Below are 15765 nucleotides of genomic sequence, written 5' to 3'. Positions count from 1 at the left end.
CACTGCCACCAGGTTCCCCCAGAAGAGACCCCCCAATAAACACCTCGTCTCGTGTCCCCAACCTTTTCACTGCCTCCTGGCAAGGAGCACTGCAGGCACGCACCGCCCGGGAGTCCCAGCAGCACAGGCCAGTCCCGAGCCTCACCCCTGCAGCGCCTGGGAGAGCGCAGCGCCCAGGAGGACCTGCGGAATGGCCTGGGCGGGGCGGTCTGGAAGGAGCGCTTGGGGGAAGAGGCCTGTGCAGCAGTTTTCATAGCCATTATGTCATCTGTAAGAGGGCAGGTGAGGCGGGGATTATCCGGGCTTTCCAGGCGAGAGGCAAGCCTAGATACGCCACCTGCTACCTGTTGGGGAGCACGGGGCTGGCGGCAGGCCGAGCGCTCCCTCCCTGCAGCGCGCGGCCTCGCCGGCCTCTGGATCTGGGGCCCCAACCCCTGCTCGCTCGCTCGCGCCGCTGGGCTCACGTCTACTTCTCCATTTGCGCCCCGCGACTTCTGCGTCCCCCAAGCCCGGGCGCGGGGCTGGGTCGGCCGCAGCTCGGCGGCAGCCTGGGCCCCAGGTCGCCTCTGGCGCGCTGGGCACGCGGCCCGGACGGTGACGCCGCGCGGATCAAGGGCCGCCCCGCACCCCTGGGGGCCGCCTCCGCTCCCCACCCCGCACCCCGGGAGCCACCGCGGGGAACGCCCACCGGCTGGGACTAGACAATGCGCGGCCCTGTTTGCGCCGCGCCCGCCCTGACTCCGCCTTGGCCTGATGGGGTGTGACAGCTGCAATTAGAGGCAAGAAGCAGCCCTGCCCTCAGAGTATTAAGAGTGAATTGGAGAAGAAAAATACCAGCTACGGCGCTCCCCGCATCCTGGACCCCCCGGGGTGCAGGTGGAGGAGGGCCTTGGATGCGCCCCGCTGCTAGCTGGGGTTCGCCACAAGCTGGAGCGCAGGGAGTTAGGGGCGCTCAAATTCCCACGAGAATCACATGGTACATGTTTAGTTTTCAGTGGCTGAAGCTGCAGAGGGAAAGGAAGGCGCTAGGTTTAAAAAAAAAAATTCTCTGCGAGCTTGCTAGGCCGCCAGGGCGCGTGGCTCGTCCTTCCAACTTCAGAGTGACCCTGGAAGGTTCGTCCTCCGGGAAAGCGAGTGGAGGCTTGTAGGGGTCACAAAAGCTGCCCAAATCAGGCTACTGACTGGCACGGAAAGAACCAGGGTTTGAATCCAAGGGCTGTCTGGCTCCAACCTCCCTCTTTCCTCGCCCCAACGGAGGTGGCCTTTCTCGAGGAGCAAGCCCTGCCCAGGCCTTTGAATCCTGACATTGAGCTGGGGGGGGGGGGGGGATGTCTGGGCTGTGACGGCCCTTGTTGGCTGTGATGAGAGAGAGTCTGTGTGTGTGTGTGTGTGTGTGCGCGCGTGTTTGTGTTCCACCTGCAGACTCCCTGGGCCCTGAGAGGCCTTTGGCTGCTGGGTGGTGCTTAAGCCACCTGCCCTGAGTGGGGAATGATTGGACAGGAAAGCTGGTCACCCCGTGGACGAACAAACCTTTATGCACACATCCCCGTGCCAGGCCAAGAGGACCAAGGACAGAGCAACACAAAGGACCCAGCTCCTGACCTCAGAGTGTCGAGCAGAGAGAAAGAAGCAACTCTTACCGCAGCCATTAGCCAGGAGAGATTCCAGGGAAGGAAAACGCATTTCAGCCAGGGGCCAGAACTAAACAATCAGGTGACATTTGTGCCAAGATAATCCCCAGGGATGGGGCAGCATCACCTTTGTGTCTGCTGCTTCCTCACCATGCTCTGGAAGTGGCTGCTGTTTCTCCTGTCGACATGGAAAGACTCAAGAAGTTAAGGACTCGCCCAGGGTCTGCGTGGCATGGCTGGGACTGAAATGGTTCTGTTGACTCAACCTGGCGCTTTTCATGCTGCCCACTGCCCTTAGCTGCTCCAAAGCCAGGGAGCAAACCCTCTTCCCTGCCTTATCCAGGCTCCATGGATAATAAATGGAATGCTGACTGTCCAGTGGGGCAATTCTGCCCGGTCTTAACAGGACAGATGAGACACCCCATCCACTATGTCATGCTTTGCTGAGGAGAGATGATGGCCAATCCATTTACCCCCCATAAGTTTGCCTTTCCCTCCCCACTGTGCTCCTGTGGAGATGCTGATGGAGACTGTACTTAACGGAAGCCAGGCTGGAGGTGAATGGGCGCCTGGGGCCTCAGCACTGCAGGGAAGTGTAGGGGTGGGAAGCAGCGTGTTTGAGGGGGAGGTAGAAGAAAGCAGAGAGAAACTGACAGCTTAATTCCTCCCCTGTGCTCATTTTATGTTAATTAGGACATGCAAATAAGCCAGGAGTTCATCTACTCTCTCCCTGACTTGGGCCTCACACATGGCCCAGTTCCCCTGCAGGTCCATAGCCCCGTGATTGGTCCGGGCGTCTGCTCAGGGCCCCGCCATTGTCTTTGTGGCCTTGTGGCCAGTGTCTGGTGGGTGTGGGGGTGTGAGTGCAATGCTCCCTCACATTATTTTAGGGTCAACTGTATTTTGCAAACTCTGAAGCCATTCACAGTTTAAGCCCTTGGGGTTCCTAATGATCCATTAGCATCTATGAAGAACCTGGCTGCACCTTAAAGTCACCTGAGGAGCTGAAAAAAAAAAAAAACTGCAAATGCACAGGCCTCCCAGGCCCCCAGCCGAATTGTTTTAATGTGCATCTGGGGTGAAAACCACGGAACTGCTGCCAAGAAAACAGGGTGGCCACAGACCTGGGCTTCCCTGTTAGGCTACATGGACCATGAACTTAGACCAGATGCATCCAGCCCTCAGTTTATGTTGGTACATAAGTGAGCATAATTGTGTCCACAATTAAGTGGACATAATTGTGACACATATGTGGACACAGTACTTGTATGGAGCGCCTGTATCCATGTCACGGACGTTTACTGAACATGTTCCCCACTCATTTCCTAGGGCCACTGTAACAAGTCACCACAAACGCAGTGGCTTAAAGCCACAGAAATCTACACTAGCCCTAGAGGTCAGATGGCCGAGTCTGTTTCCCGAGGCTAAGATGAGAGGCCAGCAGGGCCACGCTGCCCCCCGAGCTGTTAGGCAACCTGTCCTTTGCCTCTTTCAGCTCCTGGTGACCACTGACAACCCGTAGCTTGTGGCCACACCACGGCAATCTCTGCCTCCTGTCTTTACAGCACCTGTGTGTGCTGCACTCTCGACCCTGTGCTGACTAAACACGGGGTACCAACCTATAAGCTTGGGCTCGAGAGCCTCATGCTCTAGCAACTGAGCTAGACAGCCAGGCAGGAGATTATGGCCAATCCATCAGGGCTCTATTAGCGTGTGGACCAGCCCGGAGCGAGTGTGTCAGCCGCACACATCACATTGTGTGTGTGAACTGCAGCCCTCCCTCCTCTCTACAGACTGCAAGGGGGAGGATCTGAGTGCCCACCGGGCATGCTGGCTGGGCTCCCTGGTATTCCTCTCTCCTCTTTCCAACCCTTCAGACCTGGAACCCCTCTTTCACGGAAGGCACAGGGTGCCCCCCCCACCAAGGGCTTCCTCTTACTCTCCTCCCTCTAAATGAGCTCTGAACCAAATTTGTCCTGAGGAAGCGACCTGGTTCAGCCTGACCCCACCATGCTGCCACCGCTCCCCAGCGCCCTGGCGTGGAGGGGACGCCGCTGTTGCCCCAACATTTCCTACATAAAGAAAGCCATGGCGCCAGCATTGGATCTGGAGATAAACAGATCCAATTTCTGTTGTGTGAAGACTTGAGCACGATGCTGACCATCTGTGTCTCCATCTTCCTGTCTGTGATATGGGGATAATGCACTGCTGCGAACTTTAAAGGACACAGTGGACCAAAGGGTCAAGCACACCCTCCCAGAAGCCAGTATGCGCGCGCCACCTGCCTCCTGCTCCTGCGCCGAGCATGTGACCCACGGCAACACACACACACACACACACACACACACGTAAATTAAAAAGCATTCTCTGAGCTTTGGTCTCCTCTTCTGTTAAAAAATGTATACTGGCCCTTATTCCCTCCCAGGATTGCAGTAGGGGTCAGAGAAGACAATAGGTGTGACGTTCGTTGTAAACACATTACCCAGATGAGCTGCTATTTGTCAAATGACAACTTAGGCTTTTCTTGGAAGATTCTGTGTGTGTTTGGGATCCCTAGAGAAGGCAGCTGCATGGACTGAGTCCAGAAATGGTGCTTGAGGCCCTCACTGCCCGAGAATGGGCTTCAGGGGCACCCCCACCCCCTCCTGCACCCTGGCTCTCCTCCGTCAGCTCCCAGGGCCCTCACATTCCCAGCAAGGACGAGACAGTTGACTGAGCCAGATCCTGGTGATCTTGACAAGAGTAGGCCCCAGATTTGCTCTCTCTGCTCTTTAAGGTCTTAGGGTCTTGCGTGCCCACGGCCCCCTCTTCCTTCACTCTTCCTTCCCCACCCCCCAAGCCACCCTGGAGCTAGTAGCTTAACTGCTTGAGGTTGGCCTCCCAGAATCTGTTTCCTCCCCATTGGGTGGGAGGTGTGGCAGGGAAGCCTAGGTTAGTGCTACCTGAGGAAGGCAAGGGGCTAAAAGGCCCGGCCCACTCTAGGGCACAGGGAAGGGGTATATTGTCCTCAGACTCTAGTCACGCGCCTGGTCCAACAGAGGAAGCCCCCTGCTATGCTTTGTCTCCTCTATTCAACCTTCAACAGATGATGAAACCACCCAGATTCCCTCGAAATTTGACGAAGGGTTGTTGCGAGCCAGCCGCAGCAGTCTGGGTGTCAGGGGTTCCTGAAGGATGGGAAGGCGTCGGCGCAATAGTAGAGAAAAATGGTAAGGGAAGAGGGAATGAGGAGACTCAGACACTTGATCAGGGTGCTGACATCATCCTACTGAAGGTCTCAGCAGTCCTTTATTTATACTAAGCAAATCGTGAGTACACAAGCATAAGGTAGGAAGATAACAATTATCACATGTCCCTTTTCAGGAGCCGCCAAGGGTCTGTTTGCCTTCCGGCAGAGGTGTAACATTTATTATTTTTTGTCTTAAAGAAGGCACAGTTGCTAAACAAATGTTTTCAAAATAGTTATTTACTTTAAACAATTTAACAGTTATTGTATTACTGGCAAAAAGTGTATGTGTCTACAATTAACATTTCTAAGTTTGCCATGGTGAACGATTAATTATGGGCTGAGGGAAACAAAGGGCAGGAAGTTACCTGGGGGAATGGAGACAAAGGAATTTTTTCTAACTAACCTACAAAGTTTAGACCAACATATAACTAATTGATTAAAGTAAAAAACAGAAGGCTTTTATTTAGAAATCATTATTTATATTGTTTTAGCTCGACCAGTCATAAAATTGCTGTTGACTTATTCTTGAATGCACACTCTAACAGCTACCATACCAATTGTCACCTCCAGGGGAATCAGCCCTAAACAAACAGGGAGAATTTAGCAGGAGTTAGCTATGGCACCTCCTGGCTCATCAGGAATGTTCTTACACTTGGAGCATGGATCACGTCTGCCACCCAACTGCTATCTTTAAAGTAATAGAATTTCCTTCTCCAATTAGCTCTTGCCTCAAAAGACCACATCTCCATATTAAAGACTTGGCCAAGGGATGTTTACAGCCTTTTGTTCCCAGAAGTTTTTTTTTACTTGTTAATGTAAGGTCAAATGTTGACTGCCTTTTGGCAGAGAAAGACTAATTTTATAAAAAATGTAATAATTGTATTATGCAGTGCCATTTGCCATCAAATTGGTTATTGAGTAATTGATCAGTATTTGCAGTTTTACTTTTAAATGCGTATTTTTAGCAATGGTAGAAACTAGCCATAAACAAATGAGGAGAATCTTGGAGTCAGCTAACGAGATTCCTGATTTTTCAGAAATCTGCCCCAAGCCCGGACTTTTGTCAGACGACATGAGTAGCATGGCTCCCAATAAAGGGTGTTTCCTTGCAGCCTTCAACCAGTCCTGACATCGGTCCTGCCATATCCCTCTACCCACCACCTCCAAGCCCCAGACAGAACTTCCCCCCAAATTCTGCCCCCCCCCCATGCACACACACAGGCATCACAATTAAGTCGTCTTGCCAATGTCCCTGAAACGAAGTCCACCCTCTTGTCCCCCACGGGAGTCCTCCAGGAGCAACAAAGGAGGGAGCCTGTCTTAGGGTACCTGTCCCTGAATACAGCATGTGGATCAATTATTAGCTGACAGAGCCACGACATTGGCCTCACACTTGGCTTCTCCCTGACTCTCCGCAGGCCCCAGGAGGGGCGGAGCAGGATGTGCAGCTTTATACCAGGTCTCAGCCAGCACCGGAAATCCTCTCCTGTATGCTCTGCACCCCACTTTTCCCATCAGGGCTGTTCTCCCTGCTCCTTCCTATTCTTTCCACTCTGAGTCCTGATTTCCCCCAACAGGCCAGGTAGTGGGGTTCAATTACCTAGGCTGCACCTCTCTTGGGTGCTGGTTTCAAGGTGTCCTCACCCGCAGAAAGAATCTACCTATTTCTTTGTGCCACCCACTCAAACCTCATCCCTCTGCTTTCCCTGTCCTCCTGGGTGGAGGCTGGAGGCTGGAGCCCTGCACCTGCAGCTGCGGCATCATGCTGCCCAGGGAGGGCAAAGGTGTCGGAGATGCCATAACCTCCCCAGCACTCTCCTCTGCCTCCCTGGGAGTCCAGAGGCCTCACCCTGCCTGCCTTAGTAGACTCCAGTGGGCCTGCTAGGACTTCCGAGCATTTCCCCACCTTACCCTCCAGGGAGAGGGGCTACAAGGGCTCCAGGCTTGGGTTTTTTTTTTAATGCATCTAAGTCTCTGCATCTGCGTTTCCTGAAGACTCCTGTCTCCCCATGGCCTCAGACTGCCTGACTCATCCTTCACTCTGCAGTTTAAAGGGCAGCTCTTCAGCTAAGCCCTCCCCAGAGGCCTTGCCTGTGCCTTTACTCAATCACTGGACTTGTTTTGTCGGTCACTCTTGGGTGTGCAAATCTCCCCCTTAGTGGGAGCACCTCCAGGGCAGCAGCTACTCACTCTTCTGTCTCCAGCACAGTGCACAGGCTCTTCACCGCTTCTCCTCGGAGCAGCCTCTCGTCTCTCGCTTTAGTAAGACCAGTGGTCCAGGACTTGGCTGCTTCCCAAGCCCACTGTCCATTCTTCAGCCCTGTCCCCAGGAGAAAGGAGCTTCAGCTGCAGTCATTTTCCAGAGAGCAAATACTGCCCCAACCCCTCTCCTAGCTGGAGTGCCGTCCCTCTCCCGGGCCTGTTGTTGGGTTTTCCCTGGCGGCCCATTCTAAGGCAGGCTGTCTGGGGAGCCCCAGTGTGACCCCTCACTTGTGCCCTCCCCCCGCCCCGCCCTCCTCAGTGTTGCCCAGAGCTCAGGCCCTTCAGCTACTACAGATGTTAGGGGGAAGAGGATGTCCTGAACCAACTCCACAAACAGGTTTTATAGACCCCACCCCCACCCCAGCCCAAAGAGATCCAAGACACCAAAAACCACAAATCCCATGTCCTCACCGAAGGGAGGGCTGCTGGGAACGGAGGGTGGAGCTAAGCAGCCAGGTTTGGTATAAAACCAGACATGTGGGCCTTGGGGGGGTCTCTTGGTTTTTCACCAGCTCTCAGCGTGCTGGTGGGGGTCGCGCTCAGCGGACCGGGTAGGAGGCATTCATGAATTTATCTCCATTTCTCCCTGAGTTACTCATGTCTTCATTTCCCCTTCTTTTGCAAATAAACCCTTTATTAACCTTCGTGCTGCCTGCAGTGGAGTAGTATTCTAAGTCCATTTTGAGCACGCGGGTGAGGACCCAGCATCAGGCGACACGTTTCATATCGGGGTTGCCCTGTGACGATGTCACTTCTCTCCCATCACTGCTCAAGCCCCTTCTCATCCTGGAGGATGGCACTCTTGCTCTCACTCTCCCCCTTTCTGCCGCTCTCCCCACTGGCTCCTCACTTGGTCCTTTCTGGCCACATCGTCTGGCCCCTCGCAGTGTTTCCTAGCTAACCTGCCTTGCCAGGACTCTCCACCCCTGCTGGGGACATCGAGTCTGCCAGCCTCCCCTTGCCCCATTGTGATTCTAGAGGGGCAGGGCAGGGCGGCCGGGAAGGAAGTTCAGAGCTGGGTGTTGAGCGCCTTCCCTGCTTCCAGCCCCACTCCTGGCTACGCTCCAGACATTGTGTCCCAAGGTCTCGGCCACCACCAAGGCAGCATACACGCTCACTGGTGCACAACTAGTGGGATGGGGGAGGGAGCAGGTAAACTTTTTAAAAAAGCAAGAAAACCCACTTCTCTCTCCAAATGCAACTAATATCTCCACACAGACTCAGTTCCCTAGCAGAATTGCCTCCAACTTGCACTGCCTCTGCCTCTCACACCCCAAACACTCACACCACACACACACACACACACACACACACACACACACACACACACACACGCACTTTAGTCATCTGCTCAAAAACTCCACCAAGAGATTTCGGTGTGTATTACTCATCGCTGTATGCCTGACAAGCAGCCGAGCACCTGGCACTGGCAGACAGAAGCATGGTATTTACTGATGGGCCCCATACAGATCATGAAACTTCATAGTTAAGCTTAAAAAAAAAAAAAAAGCATTGAAAACAACAGTTCAAAATAAGAGTCACATCACTGCTTAAAACGGGAAGGTTTATTAAGGTTTTTCCTCAAGAGGAACAGTCAAGCTCATGCTTCTTAAGAGAAGCAATTAGCAGGAAATGTACGTCACACCTTGGGTCCAGAACCACAGGAGGCTGCTTCTTAACAGCAAAGAACTTGCAGCCCCCAATTCCCTCTCAAAGCTGTTGTCATCACCTGCAAAACAGGAGCCATGTAGCCTTTCCAGAAGAGAACTAGGCAGCCAGTTCAAAGTCTCCAGCTATTCTCAACAAGAATATTTAAGCAAGACATGGCATTAAATAAATGGACTGCACATTCAACAAACTCCAGAAGAAATTGTATACAAAAAAAAAATCCATGTTCAATGCAATGTCTGTATTTTCAAGAATAACTTGCATTTTTTACATTTTTAGGGAACAGAAATGCCAAATGGTGGGTGGGTAGACGACTCAAAGCTCACATTCATTTCCCTCTCTGCAAGATGGGTTCTTTCCAAATCCTGGGTAAGAACCTAGACAGTTCTCCCTTTTAAATCCGGAGCTGTCAAGAGGGGCTATTTCAACACACATGTAAGTAGCACCTTAAATAAGTACAGGACCCAAATAAAACAAAAGGTTGTTTTACAAGTTATTTTCTTCCTTCAAATTCTTGACAATTTCTTTGCACTTTTGTTTCAGCACATATATATATATAACTTATAAGAGTATTTTATGTCTTCTTCTAGCATTCTACTGTAAGTGCGCACAAAGGAAAACACTTAAGGTGATCTTTCTTTTTGTCCTTCAGCCCGGAAACAAAAAAATCAGACACGCGAACGGACAAATACGTGTACCTACAAAGACAACAGGCAAACTACCTTAAATCGGGCAGTCCATACAATACAGAATGTGGAGAAAAATAGCTACAGACTAAGTAACCTATTTTAATAAAGTTGGCAATTAAAAAAACCGGTATCTTCCCAAGGATTAACTTTTTCCCAGGTACACTCTAAGCAGTGAGCTGTTTTACTGAAGAGTAAAAGGTGGCCAGTTACGACAGCAGATCAAGGTACTAAACAGATTAGTTTCCAAGTTGTAGGGGGCGAGAAAATAAAATATTAACATCCATATTTCTTCAAGCATTTCCCAAAGAACTCACTCTCTGGCCACGTCCAATAAATCACAGTAAAATTCATCGCTTTGATAAATTTCTTATGTAACTTCCCCACCCAGTTGGATTGCAAACTCTTGAAGGAAGGCCTTTATACCTCTCTGTGAAGTATGCAGTGTTTATAAAATAGATGGCTTGAGTATTTAATTTAGTGCTTGCAGAAGTGTTAACTGATACTGAAGCTCCCCCTAGAGGAAGGTAAAATTGCAGTTAGAGTATATTCACTATTTACTGTTAAATTTCTACAACTAGATTGTTTGGAAGTACTAAACCATTTAAGTTGTTTGTGTTTTAGGGGAAAAAAGCAAACTATCAACTGTGACATGAAGCCTTCTTTAAATTATATGTTACTCATATAACCAGAGCCACTATTTTTTAAATAGCAACAAATACTAGTGTGACATGAGTTCCTATGTAATTTATCATATGAGATTCATGTATTTTTTTTGAGGATGTTTTATTTCTCAGCTATAAAAATGTATCTCTTGCTCAGGAACTTCCCCCTCTGGACCTGAGACTACAGAGCTCACAGACTGACAATGTAAAAGCACACCTATCTTACTTCCTAACAGGATACCCTTTCCAAATCTTGCTCAGCAACAGATTTCCTGGAGATACCACTATTACCTCAGATTTTACCTGGACCTGCTCTGCATACCCCTGCATGCCACAGGCACATTTCCCTTCACATTCTGTCAATACCTTTATCCCAAGTGGACTGTACACGAGGCGACAAAAAAATCTAGTACCTGGCATTCTTCTCTACCATGTTTTAATGTAAGGGGACATTGAGTTTATAGTAATGAGTCAAGCAGAAGGTACCGGGGAGCTACTCTTAATAATTTCTACTTAGTCTGGCAAATAACTATACAATCTATATAATAGATAACATTTAGAAAGCTTTACTCATTTGTGAGATGTCTATGATTGTAAAAGAAATGTTCAAGAGGTGTGTTTTAAAAGAGAATGACTACAGAGGACCTTTAAAATATGACATCCTGACCTGCATAGACTGGCACTAATGCTTCATTTTTAAAAAAGTTTATTGCATTTAATAGATTTTTGGCCCCTCAATCCCAGATATATGTATAGCTGGATCAGCAGAAAGTATCAGACAACTAAGTTTATTAGAAACGCAAAAGAATACAATTTCCAAGTATTAACAATATTTTAACTTTTTTCTCAAGTTGGTCAGAACTTCCATTTAAAATCTAATTTTTAATTTAGTAACTGATGGGCTGACCTCACTCCTGGAAAGTCTTAGCAAGGCATGAACACTGCACTTCATGCCTGGTTGCAACGAGACAGTTCTCTAGATCCCTGAGCAATGATTTAGACTTTCTAGGACTGGTCTCTTTAAAATCCAGGGACAAGGCACAGGGTTTTCTAAGCTTATTTCTTGTATTCTCTAGCACTCAACTGGCGGACAAGCTGTTTGCTCTACCTCTATGGCAAATACATAAGTAATATTACCCTAGGTCCATGTCCTATTTAAGCCCCATCTTTTGCAAAAATGGAAAAAACCGAGAAAGGAAAAGCACCACTATACAGCCAGCTAAAATTTTAACGTTGCAATAGTCTCCATACTATTACTATTCTACGTCATATATAGTTGAAGCAAAAGCAACTGACACCTCCTTTATGTCTTTTCACTTTCACTCACTTCTTTCAAATTCTTCAACCTATTGTAAAGCAAATTTGAAAAAATTTACATAACATTTCATTGGTGGATTTATACCCAACAAATTAACGACGACAAAGGATCCCCTTGATGAAATTACAAGCTGTAGAAGATTTGAAATAGTAAAAGTTAAACCCTGATACAGTATTAAACTTATCTTTTTACATATAAAAATAATACACAGTGGGATATTTTATTCAATAAGATACAATCTTTAAGATAAAGAGAATATACAAAACTAGTCTATGTAGTCTGATGTGTTTTACCGTAGTAGGAATAAATATATCTAAAACAGAAAGTGGGAGGTCTGTTCTTAAGAGAAATCACTACTTACAGGGTTTAAAGCCAAGAGTTCTGCAGGTACCAGTCAGAAAGGAGTTACTGTTGCATTTAAATGATGTGATCATTAGAAAATAAAGGCCTATAAGGTCTATAAACAATAATAAAACACACAAACCAAATGAAAATGTACTAAAATTTAATCATCCATAAAAGCTGTAATTTAATCTGACAGTAAAACACAAGAAGCAATATTAGAGTTGGTTTAGTATATTATATATTTTAGCTTTGAAAGCCATAGAAATCAGTTATCCCAGGTTTTTTCCTATAAAAGACCCATTTTTTCCAAAGCATTATGCACAAACAATTTAATTAGAGTATCATGACAGAATGATATTTCATAATTTTTTAAATATAAAATGAACTCAATGACTCAAAAAAGTTATCTGCTGCAATGAGTTTGAGGGGAAATTTCATAATCTATATCATTACAGATATAAAGTGTAATGTTTCAACTTTTAGTGCTTGACAGGGAGGAATCATGATAAAAAGGTCAATATGAAATCATCTGATTATAGTAGCAATATCTAACATTTGAAATGCATCCATGCTCTTTTGTATAATCATATTAGAGTCAAGTATATTTATTTTCACATCTGTTATAACTGCTATTGCAAAGGAGAAATACTATTGTCTTATTTTCCGAGAGATATACACCGACCAAACAGTTTCTTCTTCAGGGAACTTGTGCAAACCAATATAAGATCTAAATTCTTCACATAATATATAAAACAGGAGAAGCCTCTTCAGATTTATTTTTTGAAGTCTGGAATGCTGGCACTTTCCAATTAGGCAACAGTTCTTCATTCCTGTAATCTGGAACATTGAATATATACAGATACATACATACACGGTTAATCTCTTGATAGCAGAAGATGGTAGCAAAATAAAAAAAAATCATATATCTAATAGGGAAAAAACAGTTACTTGAGGATTGTTACCTGAAATCAAAATTATAGCAATGACAACAGCTGTCTTAAACTCCCTTTAAAAATGTTTATAGAAAGGGAAGGGCGGGGAAAGGAAGGACTAGAGTCAAAATAAGGGGGGAGGTGCAACTGTATGGGGGAATATAACCAAAACGAAAATGCATACATTGTGCAAAGATGAAAAAAGATGTAAGAATTATATAAAATATTTAAATAAAAAAAATAGCATAATGCAACTTTGGGAGGACAAAAAAAAAAGTAGTTTCACATTGTATCTAACAGTCCTGCCTGAAAGAGGAAAACAGTGATTACTTCATTTCTATCCCATGATAACCTTATTTTGTTAAGTTCCCTTTTCACTAAGCAAAGGACACCTGCCTGCATAAACCTGCCATGGGAAATTGATTATGCACCACTTCATGATTGTAATGTACTGGGACTGCCATTTTTAATACAGGTTGAGACAAGAAAAAAAAGACTGCCACATTCAAGGGTAGAAGAATCAAAATTAGTCTTACTGCTTAACAGAAAAGAACTAGGTAAAGAAAGAATTAACTGAAGATGAATTTCTCTCCTCCGCGAGATTAACTTTATTTCAACACAATTTTGCTTACAGGCACAGGCTACCGAGTTGCCCTCAAGGTGCATATAGTCTTACTAAAAAAGTGTCCATGACTACTACTTAAAGCCACCTGTATCTCGGTACTTTAAAAAAGTGATCAGATAGCACAGAAAGCCTGTAACCACAATCAAAAGCTGGGCAAAGTATTCTGATTGCTAACAGACCTATTATTTGGTATTATCAAACATCCATAAATCTCAGGTGACTGATTAAATATAAGTTGAATTACATTTTAGTCTCATATTTTATGCGACCAAGATGAAAGTCTTGTTTCAGATCTAGGCCAAGATTTCTACAGCAAGACTCACAATACATCTGCTCAGTGTGTACAACTGAATTTTCACAATAAGCCAGGAGATGGCACCTCTTTCTTGAAACATAAGCCAAAAGGACATTTCCTGAGAACTGAAAATTAAATGAGGATCTGCTAAGGTAATGGTATCCATGAGTCAACTATAAGAGTGAAACAATATAATTTATTTATTTTTTAAAAATAGATTTATTTATTTATGCATACAAGAACTGGGGTACAGGCCAGAGTTGTGGCGGGTGAGAGGATTCACCAGAGACAGAGTGGGAGCACAACAGGCGGATGGACTGAAATACACTGCTGAGGGGAGCAGAAGGCCAGACAGGACAGGTCTGCTGCACCATGTGGATAGATCCCTGGCTGGGGATCAAACTTGTGCTGCAGTGTCTGCCCTGCAGACAGCTTCATAGTGCTGTGACTTAACCCCTTGTGCCACCAGAGAGGCCCAAACAATATAATTTAGAACAGGAACAATTTCCCTTCCCTTGCACCCTTCCTTACACAAATACAAACACCAGCATTTAAAACAATACTCGCTTCCAGGAAGCTGAGTTATTGAGTCAGGATTTCACTAAAGCTTGAAACAACCGTTTGGTCAGAAAATTTGTCTTTCTTAACTCTCAACACCAGTGGCAACCCCCATATCCTTTTCTCCTTTCCGTTCATTCTCTCTCTACCTTCATTAAGAAATGGGGTACAATTACCTAACTGTTTTCCTGATGAGAGAGATTCACTCATCTCTAAGGAAGCACATATTAATTTATTTGTTCTGGAAAAGGTAATCTACTAAAGGGACTCAAGAGGTTTACGAGAGTTAGTGCAATCAACTCTCAAGTGGAAACAGTTGACTTTCTTCCAACCGGACCAGGTTTAGTAATATTCACATAATTAGCATCAAATTACATCATAAATCTACTCCATGAAAATATTCTTTTATGGGACTGTTATATAGATGAAGATAAGTAGATACTATTCAGGGAATTTGAAAATATAATTAAAGAAAAATAAATGGTCCCATACGGCCTAAGTTTCTTAGTGACAGGCAGCTTCAATGCTGTCATGAATGTCTAATGTTTTTTTTTTTTTTTTTAAATAGAGGCATGTTTTTATTTATTTATTTATTTGTTTGTTTGTTTTGTTTATACATGCACTGGGTACAGTCAGAAGCGCGGGAGGGTGAGAGAATTCACCAGAGCCAGAGCGGGGAGCAGAGCAGGCAGAAGGACCGAGGTACACTGCTGAGGGGAGCAGCGGGCGGCAGGAGAGGTCTGCGCGCCATGTGGGACCCTCCTCCGGTGGCCGGGGAGCAGCCGGGGATCGAACCAGCGCCGCAGTGGCCGCGGGCAGCTTCGCAACCCAGCGCTCAACCGCTGCGCCACCGGGGAGGCCCTCTAATGTTTTTTTTTTTAAGATTTATTTATTTATGCATACAAGAACTGGGGTACAGGCCAGAGGTGTGGAGGATGAGAGGACTCACCAGAGACAGAGCGGGGAACAGAACAGGCAGACTGATGGAAATACACTGCTGAGGGGAGCAGTGGGTAAGGCAGGAGGGGTCTGCTGTGCCATGTGGGTAGCTCCCTAGCTGGGGATCAAACTCAGGTCCTCGCCATAGGCCTTTGCAGTGATAATGTTGAGGCTTAACTCCAATGGGTTCTCTTAATGAAAATATAGATGGGGGCCTCCCTAGTGGTGCAAGGGGTTTTTCGTCTCAGCAGTATGAAGCTATTGGCAGCCACTGCAGCACAAGTTCAATCCCTGGCCAGGGAGCTAACCCACATGGCGCAGCAGACCTCTCCTGTCTCTCCCACTGCTCCCCTCAGCAATGTATTTCAACAGATCTGCCTCTTCTGCTCCCCACTCTGTCTCTGGTGAATGCTCTCATCTCCCTGCCCCCTCCCTACCCCACACCTCTGGCCTATACCCCAGCTCTTGTATAATTAAGTAAGAAAGAAAATATAGGTGTTAAAGTCAACTAGTTCTTTGACGCTTACAGATGTAACATTTGAAAGAAGCCAACCTTTATTTGTGATGAAATGACCATCAAAACTGAACTGACATACCACCACATATCCAAGG

The sequence above is a fragment of the Talpa europaea genome, assembly GCF_964194135.1.
Source record: "Talpa europaea genome assembly, chromosome: 9".
NCBI classification, from domain to species: Eukaryota; Metazoa; Chordata; class Mammalia; order Eulipotyphla; family Talpidae; genus Talpa; species Talpa europaea.
Note: the sequence above shows the minus strand (reverse complement) of the source record.